Below are 23474 nucleotides of genomic sequence, written 5' to 3'. Positions count from 1 at the left end.
AGCTCTTCTGGATGATCTAGTAGTTTTTCACACTTACATATTATTCCTTCTGCAAAGGCAGAAATTATGTGGTATATCAATATTATTATAGTCAAAATCCATGAAACCATTAATAATTTGAAATGTTTTAACTCCTAAATAATATTTTGCCACAGTTAATACACAAAAAACTGCTAGTGCAGATGTAGTCTTAGAAGACACTATGACCCAAGAAGGTTTCTGGGTGTTTTTTTGTAATGAAAGTTTCAGCCCTGGCTCCAAACTCATCTTGTTATCTAGAGGAAATGAGGTGAATATTGGATTTCCATTCAACCTTCATGTCTTTGGACTTTTTTTGTACTTATAGGTAGAACACCTGTCCAGAAATCTGCATCAAAATGGCTCCCAATAGTCTATGCTGAAGTTTCTGTATTAAGAGCAAGAAATGGATGCAAACCCAGAGTTTTTTACAAGGATACATTTGTTCTCTATCCACTTTCATTTTTGCATTACCCACCAGATTGTGCACAAACTACAGAGGGAATTTGTTAAAATTCCTTATGGCAACCTTAAATTAGCTGCATTTAAGCACTGAATATTGATTATCCACTACCTAAAATGCTGCTGCTTCTTTTGAGAACGCACGCGGGATCACTCTCGAGGAGACAAGACAACGTAGAAAGAACCGTGTGTTGTTGATACCACCTAAGGAGTCTTTCGGCTGTGCCTTTTGCAACCGGACTTGTCTATCTCGCCTGTTTAGCCACCAGCACCTTTGTAGCAAGTGTGGGTAGAGTCCTTCCTAAATCTTCGTTCACGAAGCCTAGCCATGATGATGATTCATTATCCTTATTTTATGATCCATATTTCACCAAAATAAAATAGAGTTTTCACTGAAGTAAAATGCAAGAACCATTGTATGGCAATAATAAGCAAATTCTACTCTTGAAGTATGAAAATCATATAGATGAGAGCCTGGCAACCAAAAAGTCCTCCTATGTCTTTAGCACGCAGTAAGAATACAGAAAATACCTAAGCTGAATTTTTTTTCACTAAAAAAAAGACAGATTATTACAATTCACATCTTTCACAATCTTGAAATCTGACTTCACCAATACTGTCACAAAAGGCAGAGACTAAACTGACATCTTAAAAAATTTAAATAAAAAGTGTAGTTGCAAACCATTGCCCAGTTTTTCTACTCTCGCTCTGAAATGGGAGCATAGGGGGGCCCTGCCTTTTTTGCCTCTGTCTGTGAATTACTATTATTCAGAGAGCTGATCTTGTGAATTCATCTCCTAAACATTTTTTCCAGTAAAAAACATGAAATCATTGAACTTAAACATTTTTTGCAGGAAAGGATCTAAATGAGTGTATTTCCCATTTCAACAAAGTTTAACAATCTATACTAATATTTACTAAGTGGTAATCTTAGCCTTCATAGTTCAAAATTACTCTCTCTAAAACATGAGCTATTTGTGGGGGTTTTATTTGAATAAATAGATCAAATTTGGTCGTAACAGATGACATGTCCAAAAAATAACAAAATGGTACAGCAAAACTGTTTTTCATTTTACTAGAGATCACTGAAATTTTGCCTTCAGGGAAGTGGAAATAAAAACTATCAAAATTTCTGGGATTTGTACGGGACATGTTTCTGTTTCCCTAGCTCTTACCAGCCCCTCCAAGTTTACAGTCTGGACAGGAGTATTAGCTTTGTGCTCCCCATGAATAAGCTGGACTTAGGAGCTGCAGGTGAGTGAAGTATGAAACTAATCAGGTCATCTCTGCTTGCTCTGTAATACATCTCTCCATGCCATGGAATGCCCAAGGCTGGATGGGATAGAGTATTTCTGCTGGTGGTAACCAACAATAAACACAGGATGGATCAGGGAAAAAGAAATCCTGGCCAGTCACGCATCATGAGAATTCGATTTTTTGCTGCAGGAGCTCTGCTTCATTCTTCGGAGCATCTGCACAGCTTCACTTGTGGCTCTTCCCCTCTCCTCCATGTCAGCTAATGGCAGTTACAACTACTGATTCACCTCCCTCACTTCCCTATCACCTCCACTGAAGCAGTGAAGGAAAATACCTTCAGGGAGATAACAGAGAAACATAGCAAGCACAATTGTTCAGTATCAAGTCCAGACCCTGACATTTATTGCCAGAGCCTGGAAACAATCAGAAACAGAAAACACATTCAACAAATAATTTGCATTGTGTTCCTTATACTGCTTTTTTATACTAGGCAAGTTGCAGGAGGATAATGTCCACTTTATGCACAAGTAATTTATTTCATTAATTCCATTTTCTTATTATATACTGGCATATTTCTGAATAGATTCTGCTGCTTTTATTAGAAATAAATGCATTCAACAAATAGGGAGAACATGGGCACTGCAGTTCCTTGACTTAGTTTGCGTCTTAACTAAAAGGAATCATGAATGACCATGTCTTGGTGTCAGCAACATTTTTATTTTCTGTTGTCAAACACACCTCATCATTAAAATACTATTGGTAAATATTAACCAAGCACCACACACACACACACACCTGTTTTAAAGTGACTGCAACAGATCATATTACTGCATGACTTTGGGAAATGAACACATAAGGAAGTTTGGAATGGTCTCCTGAATTCCAGTTGTTGGCTTACCTGTTCAGAGCAAACCGGTTCCTTAATACAGTGGTGACAACTGGGTGCTGCTGGAAGAACCTGGCGACACTCAGTACTGTTGAAGGCATCCTTCAGACCCTTCCTCTTGTCTCGTTGCAGTTTCTTCTTCAAAGTAGAGATGATAGGGATGGGTATGAGAAACCATGAAATTATGTTGTCCTCTATCCCTCCCCTCCAGCCTAAGCTTTCCATCAGACTCTCATAATCCTTTTCTAAATATTCCAAACTGGTAGCCTTTAAAAGCTCACTTCTCTAGTGTGAAACAGGGTTAAAGCTAATAATTACAACATAATCTTGAATAATTAATTATTCATAAATTCTTGCAATTAATGCTATTTGGTCTCAAAGGACTTTATTTCATTTATTGCCAAACACACACTTTCCAAGGCACTTCACTGCACTTACACTCTGCTTTTCTGCAGCTTCTTTAACCTGTTGTCTGAGCATATGGCATTCAGTAGGTGTTTTTTTGTTTTGTTTTGTTTTGTTTTTAATGTAGATAACATCAGTGCTGTCTATAGGTGCTGGCTATATCCAACATGTTCTTTCTGTATACATTCTCACAAATCCTTCTGCCTGCTTCTGAAAATATATATTTGAATCTGAATGCATAAATGGCCTGCTGTCTCTAGCAGATTATTTTTAAAGGAATATACTAGGCAGGGAGAGAAACTGAGCCATCTCTATCGCTAGGTATAAATGTCCAGGGAGCCTAGCGAATCATAACAAGTCTCAATAAACTAAATTGGTTCTGTGTTATGAGATAGTGATTTTCAACAGATCAACTAGTGTGAATCAACTAATCCCAAAAAAAGAAGTGATAGTTTTGTTTGGAATCTAGAGTTCCTCTCTGTACATAATACATTGTCCATTGCCCATGACAGAATGACTGCTTGGAGATACTTATTTTTCTCCATTAACTGTAGAGAAAATCCAGGAAAAACAATAGCATTTTTTTCCCCTAATACACTTATATGAAATGCAAAAGGGTTTAAAATTACAAGCTGAATTAGTGCAGAGAAATAATGGTGAACAAGACACTCAAGCACAACACAGTCCTGCAAAGGGCACAGGAAACAAGCATCCAGACACGTATTTCCTCTGTATTAAAGAAGAGATTAAACTTGCATGTAAAACAAATCTTAAGATTTTACTATGCTGGAATTCCTGCTCAAAAATACCTTTCATATCAAAGGGATGTATTTCTGATCATAAAAGACTTCTTACTAAGGAAGAATCAATTATATCACCCTAATGTGAAGACTGATGGTATTGAAGAAGCCTTCCTTCCACCTTCATATCCTTTGAGTTTCCCGCTATAATTCTTAGCCTTGCACACAAAGTGGAAGCTTTTGTTGCTTGCAGTTTCTTGTGGGCACCACACCACCAGCACCAGTAAATGTTCTCTCCTCCACAAAACGATTCACTGAACCCAGGTAGTGACACACCTAAAGGCAACACAAAGCTCAGCAGCAGCATTTCCTGCGGTGTCTCTTCAAGCCAATGCAGAAGGAAAATATTTGTTCACTCTAGCGATTTCAGAGACTGGCTCTTCTGTTGTACAGAGCAAATGGCTCGAAGCAGTTCCAGCCTTTGTTTGGATTAGTCTTCCTACCCCTGTCATCCTCAGGGAAAAGAGCTCAAGGAAGGAGTAATATGTGTGGTATCCTTCTTCTGTGGTTTCCCATCAATTTAACCTACACTCAACAAATGCCTTTTGAGATCTCTGTTCATCTGTCAGACAAAAGCAAACCCTTCTCTCAGCACACTGAGTCCAGTTTTGTGGTCTAAAACAGACCGGCTATTTCTTAGGGCACAATCCGCTTTACTCTGGAAGATATTTTCCTTCCTAGTCTCCATGCTCTCACATTTATACTGGATGGCTTTAAACCATAGAATTAAATAATGGTTTGGACTGGAAGGAATCCCAAAGATCATCTAATTCTGACCTCTTCTACCCTCCACTAGACCAGATTGCTCAAAGCCTATCTAACTTGTTCTTGAACACTTCCAGGGATGGGACATCCAGTTTCTGTGGGACACCTGTGCCAGTTCCTTACCACTCTCATAGTAAAGAATTTCTCCCTAATACATAATATAAACCTACTCCCTTTCAAACTATAGGCATTTCCTCTTGTCCTGTTCTCCATGCCCTTGTCAAAAATCTCTTTCCAGCTCTCATGTACCCCACCTTCAGGTACTGAAAAGCCCCAGTAAAGTCATCCTGAAGACTTCTCCAGGCAGAACAACCCCAGCTCTCTCAACCTTTCCTCATAGGAGAGTTGTACCATTTCTCTAATAATCTTCAGGGCCCGCTTCTTGAGCTCATCCAGGTCCCTCTGGATGGCATCCCAGCCCTCGGTGTGTCAACCACATCACTCACGTGGTGTCGGCAATGTCCAGCTCTGCAAGTCTCACCTGAGCTGGGAAGACATAAGGCATTTCTAGCAAGATTAAACTGAAGAGAAGAAAACAAGATTGTGAGAGATGACACAATTCTTCCTTCCCACAGCTCAGAAACTTGATGCACCTACAAGAAAAGAAACTATACAATGAACTGTTGCCACGGCCCAGGGGGAGAAGAATAGGGACGCGACACTGCACAGAGGGTTCTGACACAGCAGAAGGTCAGGGTGCAATGGCCACTATATTGAGGGAGAACAAGGACTTATATAGAGTTCGGGTAAGGGGAGGTTCAATAACTAGGGCAGAGCATGGGATTGACATCTCAGGGAAACACAGGATTGGGAGATAGGGAAAGGTGGGAGGAACTTGGGAGTATCAGGCTAAAGGGAACCAACGCGAGCTCACTCTGCACTGCGGCATCCTTCAGCCAATCACAGTGGGATGAGTGGGAAAACAGGGGAGGACAAGATGGTAAACAACTTTTGGCAGGAAAACGTGAGGGCAAGTTCAGACAAGCCCTGAACAATATAAACCAAGGGAATTAATACAGAAACATGTGTGAGGGTACATTAAACATGGTGGAAACTGGAGAATAACATGAAAGTCCATGGATAGCTGGCTTCTCTAGGCTCCGTATAAGTCTCTCCAGGCTTTGAATCTTTCCCAATCACTCTGATGTTCCTCCACAAACTGCTAAAGCCAGTAATGGTGTAAATGAGGACGAGAGATACCACAGAACCATCTCATTTCCTGAGGACCCTATCTTTTCTGCACAGATCAATAGAGTCAGTTGAATGTGAAAAGGCATATTAAGGACATGGTGACATAATCTCCCACCGCCCTCCATGCCTTAGGGATGGTCCTGGCAGTGCCCCACGCTGTCCATGGCCTGCAGAGTAGGGCACAATTTACTGCTGCAAGGCAAAGTTACAGGGCAAACTCTTTTATAAGCACAGCAGATAGGATTTGCCTTGATATATCTTTTACTCAGGCTATCGATTTCATCATAGCCAGGGAACATAAGACGATGTACAATGCTCCAAACTAATTTTGTCTTACTTCATGTTTTGTGGCTGCCAATGTCCTTAAATCCAGCTTAAAGAACTGAAAGGATCCAGGGGAGAGAATTATAAAAAGAAGGAACAATTGTAAAAAGAAGAACAGGAGGGAAAGGCTAAAGGCAGCAATGGTTATCCATTGGATTGGAACTACCAGTGCTGCAAAGGCTCCCAAAGCTGAATTAGGCCATCACCAAACTGAGGCTTCACCACTACCTCCATTAATGAGAAAGCAACGCTGGCATCAGTGGATATTCAGAAACTGACTAAATATGCTCCTCTTCTTCTGGAAACTGACTTGTATATTCTTTTTATAAGCATTTCAGAAAGTGGGACCCCTATTAAACTTTGTTCTATACCATTTCTCTTGCATGTTGCCATATCCAAAACACAGGATACACTGGACCTATTATCAGTATCTCAAAAGCAGTCTTGTTCCTGGCTCTAAAAGACAGGGCAACTGATTCAAAGAAATTTAGAATTAAAGGAACATGAAAATCTCATACATTTAAAGAGCGAAAATTCTTTAAGAAGCCAGTGAAAAGCCTTTTTATGATGTTCCTAAGGTCTTTAAAGATATTATGTTCAAATAATATCACTTTATTACAAAATCAGTGGAAAAAAATTACAGGAAATTAATCTATTTAAAGTAATGCACTCCACGGTGCACTTTTAATAGCATTAAAGGTCTGTAAGTTAAACGAAACTAATTTTTTAGTTCTGCTGATGCAAAACTATCTTTTCTTTTGGCAGCCAAAAAGGTTATAATTAATGCAGGTAGAATACATACAGAATTGCAGTATATTTTAAATTCAATTTTTTTTAAGATATGAAAGTGAAAAAAAATTCTTTGCGGAATATATATCTCATTTTTTATAAGTCCTGTGTACTACCAGCTTGGTGGGAAAGGATGTTTTTCCCTAAACACATAGTAAATATGTGGTTTTTGAAGATTTTTTGATGGTATTTCCATCCTACAAATTGAAAAAAAAAAAAAAAAAAGGAACCCACAAATGTAAAAAGAAACCTGAGCAACTTTAACTTGGATTACAAAACTGTAAGGAAAAGTGATGCTATACTTTATTGAAAGATATCAAAATAGCTAATGAAAGAGGTTTGGTGAAGTTAGATTTTCAATCCACACCAAAAGTGCCTGTGTTACCTGTGTGACTTTGATAAAAGCTGTGACTGTGAATGTGCATTTCCATAAGAAGTAACAGAGCAGCTTGAAGGAACAATTACCAGGGCCTTTTGTTGGTGGAGCAGAGGGTTGAGAACGAAAATAATTAAAGTAGTTTAACTTCCCCATTATATATGATACTTCATGATATCACTTACTTAAAACAAAAGTTAAAACAAAGACAAACTCAGGTGTTGCATAGAAAGAATATAGTAAAATTAATGAAAAATTTAAAATTGACAATTACAGAAACATCAGTCTGTCAGAAACCTTTTGCACTCTAACAAAACCTAAAAACAGAGTTTTTGCCACAAATTCCAGGCATTTAAAAATTATTCCCATCCTTTATTACTGTTAAATATAATTTATTTAATGAAACATTTTAAAAACACTTTGAAAAAGCATTTATATATCTATTTTCCAGTGTCCAGTGGACTTTTGGAGTAGGATGTGAGTTTCTGTCTATTGAATGAGCCAGAATAAAATCCTAGTGGGATCTGAATTTCAAGTCAACCTTTGCTACACATTTTCCACAAGAATTTAAACCTATGCTGAAAAAGAAGTCCTGTAACAGTTGTTCAGGTTCTGGTGGCACAGGTAAAGGTGTGGCACAGTGTCTGCGCAGCTGTAGATGTTTTTGCTGTTGTAGTCCTGCTCAAGAAAGTAACATTTCTGAACTAATGCACAGTTTCAAGTAGATTATCAACCTGACTGAGTAGAGATATTACTGAATAATATAATATATCCCTAACAGAAATTACTTGTATACATGCTATATAATGACATATACATCAAACAGATGGATATCTAGGTATTTGATTTGCATGTGTATATAAATTCATGCGACATTTCAAACGGGATTGTGTCGCTCTCCCTCCTGCTGGTTGGTGGACCCCCACGGCCCGCTTGACACATTACACTAATCCTCCCCCCCACCCACCCCCTCCACCCAACCAAGCCCTCCCCCACCAAATCTGGACCGGCAAACTTTAGGAGAAACCCTCAAGGCCATACAGCAGGTGAAAATCAGCAAGGCAGCTGGAGTTGATGGAATTCCACCTGAAGTCTGGAAACATGGGGGCCTTGCACTCCACACCAAATTTCACGAGTTCGTGGTGCGCTGTTGGGAGCTCGGTGAACTACCATCAGACCTTCAAGATGCAGTCATCATCACTTTGTATAAGAAGAAAGGTACTAAATCAGATTGCTCAACCTATCGTGGTCTTACTCTGCTCTCCATTGCTGGCAAAATCCTGGCAAGAATACTCTTGAACAGACTAATACCCTCCATTGCAGAAGGAATCCTACCTGAAAGTCAGTGTGGTTTCAGGGCCAACAGGAGCACCACAGACATGATATTTGTCCTCAGACAACTGCAAGAGAAGTGTAGGGAACAGAACAAAGGTCTCTATGTCACCTTCGTCGACCTCACCAAGGCTTTTGACACTGTGAGCAGAAAAGGTCTGTGGCAGATTTTGGAACGTTTAGGTTGCCCCCCCAAGTTCCTTAAAATGATCATCTCACTTCATGAGGATCAACACGGCCAAGTCAGATATAGCAACACACTTTCTGAGCCCTTTTTAATTAAGAATGGTGTGAAACAAGGCTGCGTTCTCTCACCAACCCTATTCACAGTCTTTTTCAGCATGATGCTCCAAAGGGCCACAGCAGACCTCGATGATCAGGACGGTATTTACATTCGATACTGTACTGATGGAAGTCTATTCAATTTAAGGCGTCTGAAGGCCCACACCAAGACCTTAAACCACCTTGTCCAGGAGCTGCTTTATGCTGATGACGCCGCCCTTGTTGCTCACACAGAAGCAGCTCTGCAGCGTTTAACATCCTGCTTTGCAGATGCTGCTGAGCTCTTTGGGCTGGAAGTCAGCTTAAAGAAGACAGAGGTCGTCCATCAACCTGCACCTCAGGAAGTCCCCCATCATCCCCACATCACCATTGGCCAATCAGAGCTCAAATCAGTCCAACAGTTTAATTACCTAGGTAGTCTCATCTCCTCAGATGGTAAGATCAACAGAGAGATAGACAACATGTTAGCAAAGGCATATAGTGCTTTTGCAAAACTCCACAAAAGAGTATGGCATAATAAACACTTGAAGAAAAGTACAAAGATCAGTGTTTACAAAGCCATAGTGTTGTCGACTCTCTTATACGGTTCCGAATCATGGGTCATCTACCGCCACCACCTGCGGCTCCTAGAACACTTCCATCAACGCTGCCTCCGTACAATCCTAAACATCCACTGGTCAGATTATGTGATCAACACATCTGTTCTAGAGCAAGCAGCTGTCACAAGTACTGAGGCCATGTTACTGAGAACACAGCTGCGTTGGGCAGGGCACGTCTCAAGGATGAAGGACCACCACCTCCCTAAGATCTTGTTCTATGGTGAACTTGCCACTGGCTGCCACATGAGAGGAGCCCCGAAGAGGAGATACAAGGACTCCCTGAAACAACATCTCAGCCTTGGCCATATTGATCACCATAACTGGTCTACTCTGGCCTCCAATTGGGAGGCCTGGAGACACACCATCTATAACGCAGCTGTCTCCTTTGAGAACACACGCAGGATCACTCTTGAGGAGAAAAGGCAACGCAGAAAGAACCGTGTATAACAGAATACACCATCTAAGGAGTCTTTCTGCTGTGCCTTTTGCAATCGGATATGTCTATCTCGTATTGGCCTCATAAGCCACCAGTGTGCCTCTAGCAAATGTGGATAGAACCTTCCCAAATCTTCGTTCACGAAGCCCAGCCATGATGATATAAATACATATATTTATATATGCATGTAACCATATGTAGTCACGCACATACATTTCTGCATTTAGACACATTTAGACACAAAAATGCACATTCATATTATCTATATATTATATAATACATACCATATATATTATCTATTATATATAATAGATAAAATATCTATATTATATATTATTATATCTAGATTTTTATACACTTAGACAGTTTGGACATCTATACATGATTATTTATTATTTTTACTTACAAATATATCTATCTGTAGAGCACATGTCTGCACATAATAACCAAAGAAAACATTTAATAAGTAACAATAACAAAATTTCTTGAGTAACTTCTGATGTACTTCAGTACAACTTCGTACAAAGTTTTGTACAACTTTGGTGTCCAGTTTATGTTCCCAGTTTGATACTGAGTGTGAGAGTGGTTCTCCTAGACAGATGTACATCCACTGTGTTGCATCCAAATGGAGCAGAGTATTCAATCCATAGAGATTGAAATAGACCTCTATAAAAACAGATAAAAAAAATGCCATTGGTGAAACATTTAAAGGGTTTGTTTTTATGATATGCAGTCAGTTCCAAGCCATTTGAAATCTAACTGCTGTATCCTTGAGTGGCTTCTCAAGTAGAAAAAACTGCTGAGCCTGGTAAAGCTGGGTAGGAGATGATGTGAAGGGAACATTTGATTCTCTCCTTTTGCCAGAATGCAATTACCAGCTTGTTTTCTCTAGGAACTGCGCATGCAGAACTCAAGTACTGTGAACTACACATTAACCCAGCAAAGACACCACACAGGGAAAGCACTTCTACGGAGGAGAAACACAGATGGGGAACAGGGAAGCTTGTCATTAGCACTGACAGAAGTCTTAGTATTTATTCTCAGCAGAGACCACCTGGCCTTAAGTGCTACACACAGATTTCTTATATTTCATTCTACTATTCATCGCTGAATGTCTCATTTCAGTTCATATTGTGTTGCACTGGATTACCAGTGCTGGATTACTCTGGCAATGAAATTTTCCTGTGACCATACTATGAACTCTGTCTTGGCTTTGTCTCATCTTGGACAAAATAAAGAATGTAGAGAAGTTCCTATCTTATTGATTGCTGGGGTTTTTAGGGTGGGAGAAGTGTTAATGAATTTAGGATGAAAAGCCAGTTCCAACACAGGCTTCAGCAGTAGCTGCTGCTCAGCTTTAGTCAAGCTAAAAACAACCATCTTCTTGTTTTCTTTTGTGTATCTTAGTTTTGAATCTATAAAAGCACTTTACATCTCATCTATATATATGTCTTGTTAAACAGCCTTTTGTGGCAGGCTCTGACTGGAGCTTTGGAAACAGCAAATAAATGCTCCAGCTTGCTTACCTTCTCCCCATCATTGTTCTGATCGCAGTAATGAATTAAAAAGGAATTCCTGCTGAAGAACACACAAGTCCATGTGGGTAAAATGACAGATTTTGAATGAAATGAGGAGTCAGCAAATTCAGAGAAAAGTTTCAGCTTCAACCAGTCATGAAGATCTCCCAAATTCTGTTTGAATGTTCTTGATAGTTCCAGATGAAGAAAAAAAGAAAAAGGAAAGTATTCTTTCCCTCTGAACTATCAAATGGAATCACAAAGATCCTTTAAGCTTTCGTCTGCAGAGACCACAGCAATATGTCCTCATCTACAACCACGCAAGGAACATATGTATAGTCAGGTCATTTTTCAAGTTTCTCCTTGCTGGGTGCTTGGATTGCAGCAGCATCATTTCTCCATCCTGTAAAACAGGGAAAATAAAAGCATTATTTAGAATGCTGGGGAAACACCCATCTTGTGCTTTCTAAAGGAATCAGGAAGGATTTTAGGAATTCACGTGATGGTTGTTGCATTACGCGTGTAATAAAGTCTGTTATTTCATATAGTACATCTTCAAAATTCAGGTGTTTGGTTTTTTTTCAAATATGTGATTCTCCAAAGCTGGAAATAAGTACGTTTTGTCGTGATGTTTAGACATACTGTTTTACAGTATGTATTAATTGATTTCAAACATTTACCAGATATCATACACATTCTTGGCGTTTAACCCCAGCCAGCCCAACACCACACAGACCCTCACTCACTATCCCATCAGCAGGATCAAGGAGACAACTGGAAGAGTAAAAGCTGGAAAACTCATGGGTTGAGATAAGGACACTTTAATGGGAAAAAAAAAAGCCACACACAGAGGCAAAGCAGAACAAGAAGTTAATTAACTGCTTTCCATGGGGCAGGCAGGTGCTCAGCCATCTCCAGGAGAGCAGGGCCCCATCATATGTAGTGGTTCCTTGGGAAAACAAACACCATCACTCCAAATGTGCCCCCCTTCCTCCTTCTTTCCCCCCACTTTATACACTGAGCATGATGTCATATGGTCTGGAATATCCCTTTGGCCATTTGGGTCACTCGTCCTGTCTGTGTCACCTCCTAGCTTCCCATGAACCCTCAGCCTCCTCCCTATTGTGGAAAACAAAAAAAGGTCTTGTGTCTGCACAAGCCCTGCTCAGCAATAACAAAAACATCTCTATATTATCAACCCTATGTTCAGCATCAGCACAAATCCAAAACACAGCCCCATACCAACCATTGTGAAAAAAGTTAACTCTACCCCAGCCAAAGCAAGCACACTTAAATAGCCAGGTTGGGCCTAGGGAATGGTAACCAGGTAGGTGGGATCCATGGCAGGCCACTCTGAAAAGCAAAGAAGGTAAGGAAAGCTGGCAGACCTTTAAGAGCATTCTGCAGGCATAGGAACCATCAGTTTGTCAGGACTTGGCTAAAAAGAACATCGTGATAGAGCTCCAGCAGCGTACAAGAGTGCAGCGTACAAAAATGCAGCGTACAAGAGTGGGATCAAGAACAGGGTGCAAAGGCGGAATTTATTAAAGTTGCCTGGGCATGTAGGGATGGTGTCATTCAAGCCAGAGCTCAGCTCACAGACAGGAGAAGGGCAGTTAATCACATACACCTTCAAAAAAGGACAAAGGGATGATCTATAGATCAGTCAGCATTACGCTGACTCTTGGTAAAATCAGAGTCCTCTTGGAACACATTTCTGGGCATATGAAAGAGTAGAAGGGGAATGGATGCAGTCATCATGGCTTCATCAAAGGTAGATCACGCCTGACCCAGCTGATTACCTTCTGTGATGAAACAACTGAACTTGTGGATGGCAGGGGAGCAGTGTAAACTTGACTGGATTTGGTCAAGGCTGGTCAACATTTTCTGCCACAGCCTGCCTGTATCCACGTTTGAACAGTACAGCCTGGTAAGAAGTGGACTGTTGGATGTGTTGTTGGACATGTCATTTAACATCCCTCAGTGACCTGCAGGACATGCCAGAGGGCACATTCATCAACTTCGAAGCTGACAGCAAGTTTCAAGGACTAGTCAACACACATGAGGACATGACTGTCATCCAGATGGGCAGGACACGGCAGGGGAAAAAAGGCCAACAGGGTCTGTGGGGAGAGGCAGTGGGCCCGCTGAGCCCCTAGAGCTTGATGAACATAATATATTGGATGATATAAGGCTGTTCCCATGAGAGCAGAAGCTAATTAACTGTCCCCATAAACAGAGCAGCCTTGAGAAGCTGGGAGTTGACTGGAAAGATGACAAGCAGGATGGAATGTGCAAGGACAGGGATGTTGGCTGTGTTCACAATTGCATGTGTTAGTATTCTGGTGTTTTGTAAAAATTATGTTTACAGAAAGTGTGTGGGAAAATGTGGGTTAGCTGCCTCAATAAAGGAGGCTGCTGCGCTAACGCGACAGACAACTCTTGTCTCAACTCTGTGTGTGTGTGTGCTTTTTCTATCGACCAAACCTAACCAATACGATAGATACCCCATGACAAGGGTCTCCATAAAATTCAGGGACGAGCAATGGGCAGCCTTGATCTGGGGATGGAGACTGTTGACAACAATCCTGCTGGGGACTGGAGAAGAGTCATCTACTTATCATGTGTCAGGCCTTGTACTTGAGACCACCTGAGATCCCTTCCAGCCTTAATTATGCCTGTGATACTAAGACGAAATACTCTTTCCCATATATACGAGGGAACTGCAAAGGATACGTGAGAACAAACATAACTGGCAGTGCCAAAACAAACCTAAGCATATGAATGTTCATTTTTCTCATATTTTATTTGTTCTGGATATATCTGTTAAGAATAAGGGTAACTGCAAATATTTACACCTATTTCCTATCTCCTAGAAGAGAGGGTCAATTCTGATGAGCTGATCAAGCAAACACACAGCTGAAGTCCATTGAAAAAGGAATGAATCTCTGAAAAATGGCCATGCAATTATTTGCAAAATTAATAAGAATAACTTCAAGTAAATGCAAAATGCATCACAAATAAAGAAAAGTTTGGGTTCTGGGATAAGTTGGAACATTTTGGAGGAAAATTCCACTTCATTGATGGAATGCATGTACACCAAAACAGTCATTGAGGCAATATAGATGACACTGAATTACAAATGACATTCTTTTTCAAATGAAATCTCAGTAAATTTCTATTTTAAGAAAAATATTTTAAATTTTCATATGCCAGTCTGTAATTTTTTACATTTTTTTCATTAAAATAACTCTACAATGAATTGAAAATTTTACAATTCTTATGAAATTGAATAGACTATTTTGCTGAAACCATGACAGGTAATTGAAAAGTGAATTTATTTTTTCCTGCTAGTTCTTTCAGTGCAGGCAAGACCTGGAGAAACTGGAAATTGTAGTCTAGTGTGAAGCCCATCCTGAAACATTTTATGCTTTCCTAAGGGGTCAGGGCTTATTTTGTAAGTGATTTGAACTGTACAAGGGAAAAAGCAGACCTGAACAGTAGTATCATTTAGTAATATATACAGTAATAATAGCGGTAGTACGTAACTTCAGAATTACTCAGGATTTCTTTCTGCTAATTACTCTATTGGAATGGCATGAAGATATCTGGTACTGATGAAAACATGTATCAGCTTGAACAATACAATGCTGCCAACAGAGCAAGCTGGAAGACCATAGTCAGGATCAGGCATTCTCTGAATTGTCCTGGTCATAATGCACCACCTCGGAACCTGTTACATTCATTTAAAAACACATCTTCTGTGATATTGGTGCTTTTTTCATTTTATTCCATAAAATACACTATAGCTCCAGTGGAACTTTACAACAAAATCCCCACAATCTCGTTTCAAAAATTACTATGCCTGCTCCTGTCACACAAAATATTTTAATTGGATTTGGTGCCTTTAGTTAGCCTAAACACACGGATCTGACTTTTAGAGTGTTGCATACAAATTAGGTTTAAGTTCAAAGTCAAAGCTTTTTTTACAGTTCCTCAAAAGTATTTCAACTTTGTAGGACCTTGCAATTCATAAATGAAAATTAATTTGAAGAGACTTGTTTTGAATAAGTATTACTTGAATTTTGCAAATTCATCTAATAACTGAGAAGTGTTAAAAGATGCATCATATTTCATAGTTGAATACCTTGATGTTTGCAAGACTTCAAATTTTCAAAATACTTTCAAAGCTTTGGCTGGTTTATATAGCAATTTTCATATATCTATAGGAATCACACGTACACAGCAGTTTTAATAAACCCTATGTGGGACCATGATGGCTGTGATGGGAACACAATAATATTTTGAAGTGCAAATAGGCAGAAGAGGAATCAAAGAAATAAGGAGGGGTTGTTAAGTTTAGACTTCCAATCTCTCATGAATTCTTCTTCACATGTTCTCAAACACTCCTGATTAACAATAGTGATTTAAATACAAAGTCAATTATATTAGTGTTTTGCATCAGAAGTGCAGGAAAGTTTGTATTTGCGACCACACTCAAAATACTTTGTGAAATGTTCTCAGAGGTATTCTGAAAGAAACTTCTCCTCCTGTTCATAACGTCTCAGGTCATAATCTCAAACCTGTTTTATTTAGGTATATGTTTTCCACAGTCATTGTAAATAGCATGGACAAGACTTTTAAAATGTTTTCCTAAGTATCCATAAAGGCAGACACCTGTGTGTTGGACTCACAAAATCATGCTGCTCAAAATAACAATTCATTAACATACTTTCTCTCTTTCATTTACTTCTTGCCCTTCCCCTCAATCCCCTTTCCTTTAATCTTCCCTCTCTGCACATACCAGCTGAACTGTTAGGCATCATCAGATGCTGACTTTCTCTGTGAAGCCAAAACTGACCCTTAAAGGTGATAGGAGTTTTGTTTCTGCCTCTGGTGGGAACATTTCAAAAGAGATGTGCTATTAGTTTGAGAAATGTATTGAAGTTTTTTAACCTGTCCTGAGTACAGAAGAGGGTACTCCTCTTTGCTGGTCTACTTTCTTCTTCCCCTCAACTTTCCAAACCAATACCTCTGTTGAATATTCTTCCTCTTTGCATTATCATGATGCAGCTGAGAAACCAAAGGCAGGAAAGAAAACAGAACATAGTGGCTTCGAGGCAAAGCAACTTCACATCCTGCTTCTTCAACAATGCCTACATTTTATAAGTTACCTTTGTAGAGTTTTTGCTATATATCATACATGAAACATGTATGATATAACATGCTCTATGAATTAAAACATAATGAGAATCCAATTCCGGGACAAGATTTCTTGTCTGGCAATGTCACTGTGGAATTCAATGCAAGAGAATCGTAAATGGGACTGAAAACTGCATCTGTTCTCACAGGGTGGTCCCTTCGATTTCCAAAAGATTGTTTTTCACAGAATGCATTACACAGTACATGCAAAAATAAAGGTACTTAGGCATTCATTAGTGTGAGAGCATTGCATTTTTTATGCCCAAACCAGCAACAGTACATGTCATATATCCTAAGGAGCACAGCTTATAGATTTAGTGGGTTAGAAGCCATTTTTTCTTTTTTAATTCTTTGGATTTCCCCTAAGTGGCAGTTCAAAACTGTCCTTGCAACCAATTACGTCATGACCAAGGAAGGTGAAGAGAATTACACAAGGACATTTTGTCTTGAATCTCTCCCTGTATCTTCATACACTATTTATGTCTTTTTTTCAGTTAAAAGGGAATCTGAAGCTGTAAAATATGGTCATCCAATAAGGCAGCCAGCTTCCCCTTCTAACTACCAAGGTACAAAACATTGGTCATTCTTTCCCTTTGGTGATGGAAATGAGGTTGCTTCAGATATATTATTGCTAGATGTGGCCTAGAATTTTTTTGATCCAATAACATGTGATTGTGTTTATTAACATATCAGCTGGAAATTTTCTCATTCCTGTCACCCTTGCAATCAGTAACAGTATGCAGCAGGCATATACTTTGAACATCCTGAGCATTCATTGAGGACCATCTTTATTCCATTGGCTTTATTCCATCATTGGAGACTTAGCCTGATTATCCAGTTGCTTCGCTGCAAACATTTAAAGTATCCACAGCGAGAAGCTAGACTAGGAAAACACAATTTGCTAAAAACACCACTGGAAACAAGCATGTAAGCATCTCATATCTTCACTTGTAAAAGGATATTTTATTGATATTAAGATTATTTCAGTGCTAAGGGAAAATCTAGACTCTTGGGCTTAGTTCTAACTATTTCAGGGAGAGAAAGAGAATCCTCTTTCAAGGAACTGCCACAAAGAAGGTTAGAGGGCTGGAACACCTCTCCTATGAAGACAAATTATAAAGTTGGGGCTTTTCAGCCTGGAGAAGAGAAAACCCTGGGGAAGAAATTCTCCACAGTGAGCACGGTGAGGCACTGGCAGACGTTGCCCAGAGAAGATGTGGCTGCCCCATCCCTGGAAGTCTTCAACGACAGGTTGGACAGGACTTGGAGAAACCTGGTCTAGTCAAAGGTGTTCCTGCCCTTGGCAGAGGTTTGTAACTAGGTGGTCTTTAAGATCCCTTCCAACGCAAACCGTCCTATGATTTTATGATTCAAGATCTGCCAAAAAACCCCATCAGCATCACTAGAAGGAGTACCTTGTTCCTACAGATATCAAGACCCCATGTGATAAAAAACCATCAGGTATAACAGGGAACAGAAGAGAATGAAGTATAAGCCTCATTGTTATTCTATAAGAAGGTTATTCTCAAAGGTTCCAACTTGTGATATGTTGACATAACTCACGGTAAATAGGATAGTGAGTATATGCACCACTGCATCTTGCCAGAGGCAATTAGACCAACTTCATTATTTGTATCTATCTGATTAAATTGGCTGTATCATTAGTAATAGCTCATAGGGGCTCTTCATCAGCTCAGGCAGTCAAGCACTGTTTTATCAGAAGCAAAACTTGCAATAAGTTCCCTTAGCACCCTGTGCATCAAGGTTAGAGGATGAGCATAGTGTCTGTTGTACAAAAAAGCAGAAGATTTCAAAGTAAGAATAGAGAGGTGTTTCTCCTTTGTATTCAGAGCAGACTGTTAAAAAAAGGGAATGAAAACACTTTCACCATTCTGCAAGAATTCTTGACATTTTCACTGGCTTGGATCAAGTCTAAATTTCAAACCTCAAAAAAAGCTTGAAAAACAAACATCTCATTCAAATCAAATAAAAGGGAGTAAATCAAATACTTTGTTTCAATAATTCTGAAGGCTTGTTATATTTAATCTATATTATTTGCTATAGATATGTTTAATGTCCGAATAAGCGAATTCTCAAATCTGTTCTTTCAACTGACATAATTGCTTTTACACTTTTTTTTCTGGTAATAGTAATCTCATTGAAAGGGACCTTTATGCTCAACCAGTTTGTGTTTTAATGACTCAAGTATTTTCCTCTGAAAAAGTAATTTGAAAACTATTCAGCCAGCTGTGCCTCTATTGATGTGACTGAAGGGTACCTTTTTGCAAGGCTGATCTTCCGAAACAGTCATCCCATAATCGAAGGATATTGAAGGGGATATATATGAAGTAAAATGAGAGAAAATAGAAGCATCTTCTTTGTGACACAGACCTTCACAATTACTTCACCATATCTTGCCACCACTAGAAATACAGTTTAAAATCACAGTACTATCAGGGACCTCAAAAACATTGATTTACAGAGGTACTTATTTGCTCAGGTCTTCGCACATCTTTGTATTGTTAGCAGTTGCTAGGGTACAACTTCATTTACCAAATTGTGGATAGAGTACATCCAGTGAGCACCACAAAGGTTCTGAAATCATACACCATTCACAACAAAATTGCACAATTATATCTTTGAATAGCTGATTGTGTTTGAATATAGCTATAGGATGAACACAATGAGGAATATTACATTATCAGTGTGACTATTTTGCTGTAAAGGGCAAAATCGGGCAACTCTGAGCCATTCCATGTTGAAAGAAACATGTTGGGATGATTGCACATCACCCACACTCTGAAGTAGCATTTCCCTCTTTTTTCTTTCTGACTCATTTCTTCAGGATTGTTATCTGACTCCTTTCAAATTTCCTCTCATTTTCTTCAGAACTCAAAAAGGAAGAGACTACAGTATAAATTATTCCAGTTTTGTCCTCAAATAATTCTTTCTTCTGCTGAAAAATAATTATCTGCACAACCCAAGAATGCCTTCATAGCAGAGTGAACAAAGAGAAAAAAATAATCAAAAGAAGACAATTTAATGCAGCAAGGAAGGACACAGGCTCTTTAGGACAGGCAGGGAAGACAGAGATGGGCATAATAGAATCATAGAATCACAGAATCAGATGGGTTGGAAAGGACCTCTGAGATCACGAAGTCCAACCCTTGATCCACTACCTCTGCGGTTACTAGACCATGGCACTAAGTGCCACATTCAGTCTCATCTTAAAAATCTCCAGGGACGGAGAATCCACTACTTCCTTGGGCAGTCCATTCCAATGTCTGATTACCCTCTCTGTAAAGAATTTCTTTCTAATATCTAACCTAAACCTCCCCTGGCACAGCTTAAGACCATGCCCTCTTGTCTCCCTGATAGCTGCCTGGGAGAAGAGACCAACCCCCACCGGGCTACAACCTCCTTTCAGGGAGTTGTAGAGATTGATGAGGTCTCCCCTGAACCTCCTCTTCTCAAGGTTAAACAACCCCAGCTCCCTCACAGGACTTGTGCTCCAGTCCCTGCACCAGTCTTTCCTCTTCTCTGCACCTGCTCCAGCACCTCAACATCCTTCCTGAACTGAGGGGCCCAGAGCTGGACACAGCACTCCAGGTGTGGCCTCACCAGCACTGAGTACAGGAGAAGAATCACTTCCCTGGTCCTGCTGGCCACACTGTTCCTGATGTAGGCCAGGATGCCCTTGGCCTTCTTGGCCACCTGGGCACACTGCTGGCTCATGTTCAGCTTCCTGTCAATCCAAACTCCCAACTCCATTTCTGCCTGACTGCTCTCCAGCTACTCTGTGCCCAGCCTGTAGCGCTGCATGGGGTTGTTGTGGCCAAAGTGCAGGACCCAGCACTTGGCCTTGTTGAACCTCATCCCACTGGAATCAGCCCAACTCTCCAGCTTGTCTAGGTCCCTCCGCAGAGCCCTCCTGCCTTCCAGCTGATCAACACTCCCCCCCAACTTGGTGTCATCTGCAAATTTACTAATGGTACGCTCAATCCCCTCATCCAGATCATCGATAAAGATATTGAACAGAACTGGGGCCAACACTGATCCCTGGGGGACACCATTAGTGACCGGCCGCCAAGTGGATGCAGCACCGTTCACCAGCACTCTCTGGGCTCAGCCCTCCAGCCAGTTCTTAACCCAGCAGAGAGTGCCCCTGTCCAAGCCATGGGCTGCAGCTTTTCCAGGAGGATGCTGTGGGACATGGTGTCAAAGGCTTTGCTGAAGTCCAGGTAGACACATCCACAGCCTTCCCCTCATCCAGCAGGCAGGTCACCTGATCATAGAAGGAGGTCGGGTTGGTCAGAGAGGACCTGCCCTTCCTAAAGCCGTGCTGGCTGGATCTGATCCCTTGTCCATCCTGTAGGTGCTGTGTGATTGCACTTAGGATGGTCTGCTCCATAACCTCGCCAGGCACTGAGGTCAGGCTGACGGGCCTGTAGTTGCCCAGGTCCTCCTTGCAGCCCTTTTTGTGGATGGGTGTGACATTCGTCAACTTCCAATCCTCTGGGACCTCCCCAGTGAACCAGGACTGTTGGTAAATGATGGAGAGCAGCTTGGTGAGTTCTTCCTCCAGCTCCCTCATCGCCCTAGGATGGATCCCATCTGATCCCATAGACTTGTGAGGATCCAAGTGGTTCAGCAGGTTTCCTCCTGGATTACAGGGGGTCTATTCAGCTTCTTATCTCTTTCTACAAGCTCCAGAAGCCAGCTGTCCTCAGGACAACCTGTCTTGCTGTTGAAAACTGAGGTAAAGAAGGTGTTAAATACCTCAGTCTTTTCCTCATCTTTGATAACTATATTCCCACCCATGTCCAATAAAGAATGGAGGACCTCCTTTTGCTATTGATGTATCTGTAGAAAGACTTTTCATTATCCTTAACAGAAGTGGTAAGATTGAGTTCAAATTGTGCCTTCGTCTCTCTAATTTTCTTTCTACATGACCTAACTATATTCCTAAACTCTTCCTGAGTAGCCAGACCTTTTTTCCATAATCGGTAGGCTCTTTTTTACCCTAATTTCCTTCAAAATCTCCCTGTTCAGGCAGACCGGTCATCTTCCCCACTGGCTCACATTTCAGCACACTGGGACAGCCTGCTCCTGTGCGTTCAAGACTTCCTTCTTGAAGCATGTCCATCCCTCCTGGACCCCTTTGTTTTCAAGGGTTGTTTCCCAGGGTACACTCCAAACTAGTCTTCTGAACAGGCTGAAATCTGCCCTCTGGAAGTCCAGCTTAGAGGTTTTATTGATGGCCCTCCTTGCATCCCTGAGTATTGAAAACTCTATTATTTCATGGTCACTGTGCCCCAGACGGACTCCAACCACCACATCTTCCACCAGCCCCTCTCTGTTTGTGAACAGCAGGTCTAGCAGGGCCCCACCCCTGGTAGGCTCATTTACCAGCTGGAGCAGGAAATTATCCTCCATACATTCTAGGAATCTCCTAGACTGCCTCTTCTCCGCTGTGTGGAGTTCCCAGCAGACATCCAGTAGATTGAAGTCACCCATGAGAACAAGGGCCAGCAATTTTGAGACATCTGCCAACTGCTTGTAGAATAATTCATCGTCATCCTGGTTGGGTGGTCTGTAACAGACTCCCACCAGGATGTCAGTCTTGTTGGCCTCCCCCCTGATTTTGATCCACAGACACTCAACCTTATTGTTACTGCCTTCAAGTTCCACAGAGTCAAGAGACTCTCTGACATGTAGAGCCACCCCTCCACTTCTGCTACCTTGCCTGTCCCTTCTGAAGAGCTTGTAGCCACCCATGGCAGCACTCCAGTCATGCGAGTCATCCCACTACATTTCCATGATGGTGACTACAGCACAGCTTTCCTGCTCCTCTTGTTTGTCACCCACACTGCGTGCATTGGTGTACATGCACTTTAGTTGGGCTGCTGATTTCACTCTTAACTCGGGCTTTCCACCCTTAAGCTCATCACTGGAGAGCCTGGTTTCAAGCCCTTCCCCCTTCAAACCTAGTTTAAAGCCTTTGCCAACTATATTTCAAGTCGCCATGGTGGAGTATTGGGAAAAGTTTTCAGCTACCAATAATCGCTCCTCGGATTAACCTCATGGGCTATGATACTGCCACTGCACAAAGGTCATGTCACCCTCTGTATTAGGACCAGCTGGAGTGCAGGGAGCTCTGCCTGGGGATGGATGAGGAGCTGACCAAGAGCAAATGGATCAAGAATAAAGGGAAGTCAGACGCAGACGGCTTTATTGGACTCTGTTACAGGCTACCCCACCAGAAGAGAGGAAGGGCTTTGAGCAACCTGGTCTAGTGGAAGGTGTCCTGGCCCAGGGAAGGGGGGTTGTAACTAGATAACCTTTATGGTCCCTGCCAACCCAAACAATTCTATGATTCTATGAAATCTTTAAAACTCAATCCTTCTGCTAAGGTTTAGAAAGGTGCAGAAAAAAAAATGAATACAACTGTTAATTTTGTTTCTAGGGTTTGCTATAAAACAAAGTTCTCTTCTAGAGAGTTTACTCAAACCAAAGATTTTTAATGTTCTCTGATGTCTTCAATTATCATTGTTATGTATTTTTCTTAACCCAAATGTAAAACATTACATTATTAGAATATTAATCACCAAAATATTTGAAATAGAAAAGTTGCATCACTAATTGTGTTTTGTGGTTTTTTTCAGTTCATTTATCAGATTTTTTTAAAAAATAAAATGGCATAAAATAAAACAATAAAAGCCCACAAACACAAGAAAATGAGATTTTTTTTTTTTCTTTTGGCTTCTGAAATTTCACATCTACTTTGACTTTAATCAATATCTCTCTGGTGTCACACAATTCTACATATAACA

At 40.7% G+C, this 23474-nt stretch overlaps 1 non-coding gene across 1 annotated transcript; it reads right to left on the bottom strand.

Annotated features, from left to right (window-relative positions):
* Positions 1-22601: 22601 nt before the first annotated feature.
* On the bottom strand, positions 22602-22755 carry LOC113984453. Its single transcript, XR_003539510.1, has one exon. It is a non-coding gene; the product is annotated as a U4 spliceosomal RNA (small nuclear RNA).
* Between the last annotated feature and the right edge of the window lie 719 nt (positions 22756-23474).

Source organism: Pipra filicauda, unplaced genomic scaffold, assembly GCF_003945595.2.
Source record: "Pipra filicauda isolate LSUMZ 115617 unplaced genomic scaffold, ASM394559v2 scaffold326_size819446_pilon, whole genome shotgun sequence".
In the NCBI taxonomy this organism is placed as follows: Eukaryota; Metazoa; Chordata; class Aves; order Passeriformes; family Pipridae; genus Pipra; species Pipra filicauda.
The sequence above is the reverse complement of the archived record's forward strand: the minus strand, read 5'-3'. Positions and strand labels throughout refer to the sequence as shown.